Source organism: Bacillus rossius, chromosome 17 (genome assembly GCF_032445375.1).
Source record: "Bacillus rossius redtenbacheri isolate Brsri chromosome 17, Brsri_v3, whole genome shotgun sequence".
Taxonomy (NCBI): domain Eukaryota; kingdom Metazoa; phylum Arthropoda; class Insecta; order Phasmatodea; family Bacillidae; genus Bacillus; species Bacillus rossius.
In genome coordinates, this window is record NC_086344.1 from 23,010,970 (window position 1) to 23,017,982 (window position 7,013).

Below are 7,013 nucleotides of genomic sequence, written 5' to 3' on the forward strand. Positions count from 1 at the left end.
CTTGATCTAGATCAGTAATTTTAGCATTAGCTTTTTCGCCTTCGTTCCTCTTCCGCGATGTTGTAGCCCAGTCTTCGTTATCTTTATTCATCTTAATTGTACAGGTCTTGTAATGTCTATCCAAGTAATATCTTCTACCAAAGGATTTCTGACACTGACTGCAATGAAATGGTTTTTGACAAGGACCCAAATTACACTCGCTTCTCTCATGTCGTTTAGCATTCTTTCTCAAGGTAAACACCTTGCTACAGTATCTACAGTGATGACGTTTTGATACAGCAACAAATCCCGTTTCAGGATTCATATTAGTTATTGAGACTAATGCCAGATGCAAACTAAGAGTTTTAAATTAGATATATTACTTAAATAGAATTATTTAATTATTTCATCAGCGAGAATTAATTTATCTCATTCAAAGGTACTTGTTGCAAGTAGTTCTGCTTTTCAACAACAGATGTCGCCACATGTTACTTGCAGGTAAATAATATTTAGTTATTTTATGCGGGATGCGGGATGCTCACTAACGATCGCAAAAGAAGGATGGCTTCGCTAGACTCCAAGGAGAAGGAAGTTCGTCCTTCCTGTTAGTTCCTCTTAGATTTCTCAGAGATTATTATTATTCGACTGAGTAATGATTTTTTTTTAAATTTCCACCTGATAAAAATATTACAAGTGCTGATTTATTGGCAGAATTTCAATAATTAAATGCAACATTGAATAAAAAATGACATGACACATTAAGTAAAAAATTCTTCATGCAGAGATCAATTCCTCATCAGTAACCAGAAGCACTCGGAGAAAACCATCAGATGTCTAGTCAGGAATAATCAGAAGCACCCAGAGAAAACCATCAAAATATTGTCAAGAATAATCAGGAGCACACGGAGAAAACTACCATAATATTGTCAAGAATAAACGGGAGCACACGGAGAAATCCACCATAATATTGACAAGAATAATCAGGAGCACACGGAGAAAACCACCGCAAGTTTTCTTTGATATCATAAAATTTCAGGAAAAAAATAATAAAAAATAAAAATAAATTAATAAAAAATTAAAAAAAATAAAATAAAAAAATACATAAATATATTCTGCTAGCTTGTGAACTTCTCATTGTTGAACAAAGATAGAGTTCTAGTACAAGCCATTAGAGCTGTGTTAAGCATTTGGAGGCTGTTGGAGCTGTTGGAGCTTTTGGAGCCATTTGGAGGCCGTTTGGAACATTTGGAGCCATTTGGAGCTGTGTTATGCATTGGAGGCTGTTGGAGCATTTGGAGCCTTTTTTTGGAGCTGTTGGAGCATTTGGAGCCTTTTGGAGACATTTGGAGCATTTGGAGCCTTTTGAAGCATTTGGAGCTGTCAAGAATTTGGAGCATTTGGAACTGCTGGAAACATTTGGAGCTGTCAAGCATTTGGAGGCTGTTGGAGCTGTTGGAGCCATTTGGAGGCCGTTTGGAGCATTTGGAGCCTTTTGAAGCATTTGGAGCTGTCAAGCATTTGGAGCATTTGGAGCTGCTGGAAACATTTGGAGCTGTCAAGCATTTGGAGGCCGTTTGGAGCATTTGGAGCCATTTAGAACTGTGTTAAGCATTTGGAGGCTGTTGGAGCTTTTGGAGCCATTTGGAGCTAAGAAGTAGTCGTTGTACGTCTAAGCAGGGCTAAATTTTTATAAGATTGCTGGCTTTCGCAAGTGATTCTGTAGTAGGATAGAAATTGTGTAATAAATATTATGTTTGTAAAAGACTTTTAGGTGTTTTATTCCTCGAACCTTACACTTTTCTGGTATTTTAATTAAATTTATTATAGCTTCGTCCAGGATCGTGTCAAGGACCTTAGTCGATCTAATCAATCAGTATATAGATTACAAATTTATTTAATGAGTTTTGAACTTTTTCCCGAATCTCCAGCATTACAATTACGAATTTCCAATATGGTGGTCTTGATGTCTGATAGGATGATGGTAGTAGATGATTTAAAGTCTCTTTAAGAATGTTGAACATGGTTTATTGGAATTATTATTTGTTTTTCATAAAATTAAACATTAATGCATCGATCGGGTATCGAACCGAGGACAGGTGCGGATCGAATCAATATGTAAATTAATGAGTGATTTATTTAATTAATTTTAGAACTTTTTACTGAATTTCTAGCTAAATAATTACGGATTTTCAAGATGGCGGTCTTGATGTCTGATAGGATGATGGTAGTAGAGGATTTAAAGTCTCTTTAGGACTCTTTAAGAACATGGTTTATTGAAATTATTTTTTTTCTTCATAAAATTAAACATTAATGCATAGATCGGGTATCGAACCGAGGACAGGAGCGGATCGAATCAATATTTAAATTAATGAGCTATTTATTTAATGAATTTTGGAACTTTTCCCGAATTTCTAGCTAAATAATTACGGATTTTCAAGATGGCGTCCAAATTTCAAGATGGCGGGTGTCACAGTAATAAATGATTACTGCACTCTAGTGGATAAGAACTAAACTAACATGGCGTCAGCACACTCTCGCCGTCGAAAACAAGATGGTGGTCTCCAGCAACGAAGACAAGATGGCGGACATGACGTCATACTAGGTGACGATATATATGCTTTAAGAAAAGTGGTGGGAGTCAGTCTGCCTGCAGCCACCATTAAGGAAGGAGCCTGTCGCCATTTTTAATTTTTATTTTTTTTGCCCTCACTGGGTTCGAACCGAGGACTCCGAACTCCGTGTCGTAAATGTATGTTTTTTTTTAAATATTTTATTAAAGTATTATTATTTAATTTTTTTATAATTTTTAAAAAAAATTTCATTAAAATCGGATAATAAAAAAGTTAAAGATGGCGGCCGTAACGATAATTGCAACGGTGACGTCATAATCCATGAAGACGTCAGAGGCTTATCGTAGGCTGTAGACATGGATGCTTAAGCCTACATATGGACATTTCTAGCCGCTGGGATTTTTAAGGACTAAAAACGGGAAATTTTCCCTCTAAATGGGAATTTTTCTCTCGAAAACGGGAATTTTTGAATTGTGGAATTTTTTGAGATTTTTTGACGGAATTTTTTTTCACAGAAATGGAAATTTTGGCGAATTTTGAGGAATTTTGGGCAAATTTTGCCCAATTTTGGAGGATTTTGAGGGTCAAAGGTCAAGGTCAAACTTGTCCCGTTACGCTGTGTCCCGTTACACTCATACAAGATGGCCGCCGTGACGTCACAATCCAAGATGGCGGACCGACAATCACAATCCACGCGCCAGCGCCATGTTTTCGGACCGGCTATCCTATACTACTTATATATATATATATATATATATATATATATATATATATATATAATTACGCTTCGAAACTATACCACGGGCAGAATTTAGTAATAATAGGACAGTAGATGTTCTTGTACTTGAAACGATTTTTAACGTATTTCGAACAAAAACAAACATAGCTACCACCGCAGGGCGCAGCCAAGCACTCGGCCCGTTCTCAAAATGACACGTAAACGGAGACACGGATCTCAGGAACAGAAGTTTCTACAACGGCACGCAAACGGAGACGGACCCGTACCTAACGGATTAGCTCGGCAGTGCTGAGCTCTTCCGTTTACGTTTCTCCGTGCGACCAATAGAAGCCGAGTACTTGACTGTGGTGGTAGCCATGTTTGTTTATGTTCTGAATACGTTAAAAATTATGAGTTGAATAGAGGAGGGGGGGATATTGAGCGCCACGACTTATCGCCATGCCCCTCGAGGAAAACTTTAGAGGCCCCGGAGAAAATAATTTTTCTCGGGTTCCCTCCCCATTACACAATTTACAATTTTTCAAGCCACACAATTTAAAAAAAAAAAAATGGGTGCGTGTACTTATGTACGCACGTTAGAAGTTATACTTACTTGGTGTAATAAAAAAAATAACTTCATTTTGCATGTAAATAATTAATAGGATTAAAATAATAAAAAAGGACTGGAGTGATATTATAAATACGGTAGGTATTTTAAATAAATACTCAGCATTCAATTATTAATATAATTACATGAATAATATTAATTATTTAATGTAGTATGATAATCGAGATAAATTTTAATCAATAATAAAAATCAATATTTATAATTGAATATTTATTCTAACTTATTGATTTAAATAATAATGTAATAATTTATAATGCAAATAAACTATACATACGGGCACATAACCTCACTTATATCACTACACTTGAAACGTTGATAAACATATATATATAACTAATAATCACAATAAATCATTTTTTTATGATATGGACCAGTATTAATCAATCATTAAAGTCTAATATTTAAAAGCACACATATATATATATTTTTTTTTGTATGTAGTATTTTTTTTTTTCATCTTGTGAAAATTACGTTGCATGGTGCGCGAGCAACGTAAAAATTCACTCTCATTATTTTTTTCATAACGCGCCTCAACCAAAAAAATCCCTAGACTGTAAACGTTACGGTGACCATAACTCTAAATTTTACCTGCGTGAATGGGATTACTTGTAAGATTTAAAACTAATGCTATTTTAACAACAGGCTTTGTAAATTCGGCCTACTATCAAGGCAAATTCATACATAAAAAACACAGGTACATGACCGCCCCGCGCAAGTTACAAGTGAAACTTCACAGATAAAAGGGATAGGAAATTGTTAGGGTACTCTCAGTATTTGAAACACGTGTAGTCATGCGTTGAATATAGACCTTTAGTTGCTAGTGTATGTCCATGTCTTCAATAGAATCTAAGAATGAATTCATGGGTTATTGATGGCTAAAATATTTAATATCTGACACATGGCCCCCACAAGGGTGGGGCTGGGTGGACCCCTGGGTCCGGGCCCCGTTTATATTTATCATAGTGTGTAAAATAAATAAACATACTTGCTGTGGTTATTTTAAAGTAAAATAATTTTATAAATGAAGCTTAATTTTGACTTATAAAATATTAACTACAATTACACCCCGTATTTTCAGGTTAAATAATATTCGAAAAATAGTGTAAGTAGTAAATAACCATGCAATTATAACGTAGCACGTGACAGTAATTTTTTTTTTGGGGGGGGGGGGGGGGGGGTTGGTCTCCGATCCTTGGTCCAGGGCCCGTAATCGAATGTGAGGGCCATGTCTGAACCCTATTGTAAATGTCTATAAAACTACCACAATGCTAATGTTAATAACAGATCCAACCCCAGAGCGGAGATTTCAAAGTGGTGAATTAGGTAAGTGTTGCGAAAGTAGGTATGCAGAAAGTACGTATGTAAACGCGTACAAAAGTATTGGGAAGTATACGGAATTATACGCCGCCGCTTCTGCTGCCATCTGTTACAGGCTGTAAAGATACTTCAGTTCAAAAATTCTTTTTAACCTCGTGCCTTCGAGCCATATTCGTTACATACGTTACATGCGTTACACACGTTAACACCGTTTCGTACTCACTTCCGATATCCTGTGATCCTGATGTTACTCTACTGGCTATAAAAAAAAGTTTCACTTAAATCATCTCTAAGCCAAACCTACAACACTACAGCACTGCATTTTTTCCCCCGTTACTCTGGAAACAACGAAGAGTTACGACAATCATAAATTCCACTTAAGACATGGACAGTAGTAAATAACAATACCATGCAATCACCCAATTTTTTTTTGTAATAAACAGTTTAGTGGTATGTTTTGTTGTCATCGAAATTGTTTGGTTGAGGAAATACTTTTGAAACATTTAGAGGTGCTAGAAAAAAACACATTCAGGGTAGTTACTAAACACGTGAACATACCTTTAAAGATGTGAGGATGAATGCTAGCGTGCTAATGTCTAAGTACATACTGAATCTCAGAACTTTATGTCGTGCTTGTGATTAGCCTATCAGTGTAGTAGGGTCATGGGACTCGTATCTGGTGAACCTATCGCCAAGGACAATAATAAAAAAAAAAAGAACCAAACAAGAGCAAATTAAAAATTCTCCTAGCACCTAAATGAAGCACTTCTGTTCTCTACGAAATAGTCCAGGTTCATAAACTACGCAAGACGCAAAAACGTAATGCGAATATCAGCTAACTTTCAAGTTCTTGCGTTTCGGCTTGCGTTTTGTCTTCCGTTTTTGAAGTGACGTGTACCGAAAACTTGATGTGAAGACTTTATGTGCATAGAAGGTCTATAAGTTGTTTCTTAATGCATGAATCGGTTTTTTTTTACGCTTGTTAAACTTTCGCACGATGAAATAAAATAATTTTTTAAGATCAAATTATTGAAAATTTCAAAAGTTTTCATGATGATATGAATTGACTATGAATTTCAAGAAAGTTGATTCTCCTGTTTTAAAATTTCAAGTTGTTGGGTTTGTTACGTCCTGCGACTTTCGTGCGTCAGAAACGACCGAGACTTTTTTTTTTTTTTTGCGTGTTAGGTTGCTGCTTCATCGCGTTCCTTGCGTTATGTATTTATAATTTAACACAGAATTCTTTGAAATAATTCCCATTGTGATAAATATACTAAATTTATTCATTTTAGGGAAAAAGGTATTTTTTATATATAAAACTTAACTACGATTCTGTTTAACAAGTTGGTACTATTGATTTCCTAGGTTTAGCCGAACAACAGGAGTACCGAACGTCGTATGTAAATGCCTCAATGTGAACCTGCTTTTTTGAGGTTATACTTTTTTAGGTGCGTTGAGGGTAAAATTTTAGTATGCACACGAAATGCAATGAAATAAGCGCGCATTACACAAGGGAGATTTAACTGCAAATGCATGCAGAAACTGCTATAGCCAAGAGAAGTCGTCAAGATGGCGGACCCCCGTGTGGCAACATGCACCCGAGCATGTTTCATTGACATCATTCGGGGTATGTAGGCCTACTAAGCATATTCATGTGCCAAAGTACCTAAACTTTATGGTCGCGAAACTATCATGGAAAACATTTTGTAAACTTCGATAGTTATAACAAGATACAAACACAACTTTAATAATACCTATAATTTATTAGCCAGGAAAATTGTGTTTGAACAAACATGGCGTC

General features: G+C 35.8%; 1 protein-coding gene across 3 annotated transcripts in view; it reads right to left on the minus strand.

The window, feature by feature from the left end:
• The window catches only part of LOC134541009 (facilitated trehalose transporter Tret1-like), a 28,935-nt gene extending 23,114 nt beyond the window's left edge, over window positions 1-5,821 (minus strand). Inside the window, exon 1 of one of the 3 annotated variants that reach the window (XM_063384135.1) lies at window positions 5,771-5,821. The gene's annotated coding sequence lies outside the window, so the exon portion shown is untranslated. Of the gene's footprint in view, window positions 1-5,435; window positions 5,513-5,770 lie in introns of those variants that run through there. The other 2 variants (XM_063384134.1, XM_063384133.1) reach the window with 2 other exon arrangements.
• Window positions 5,822-7,013: the final 1,192 nt, after the last annotated feature.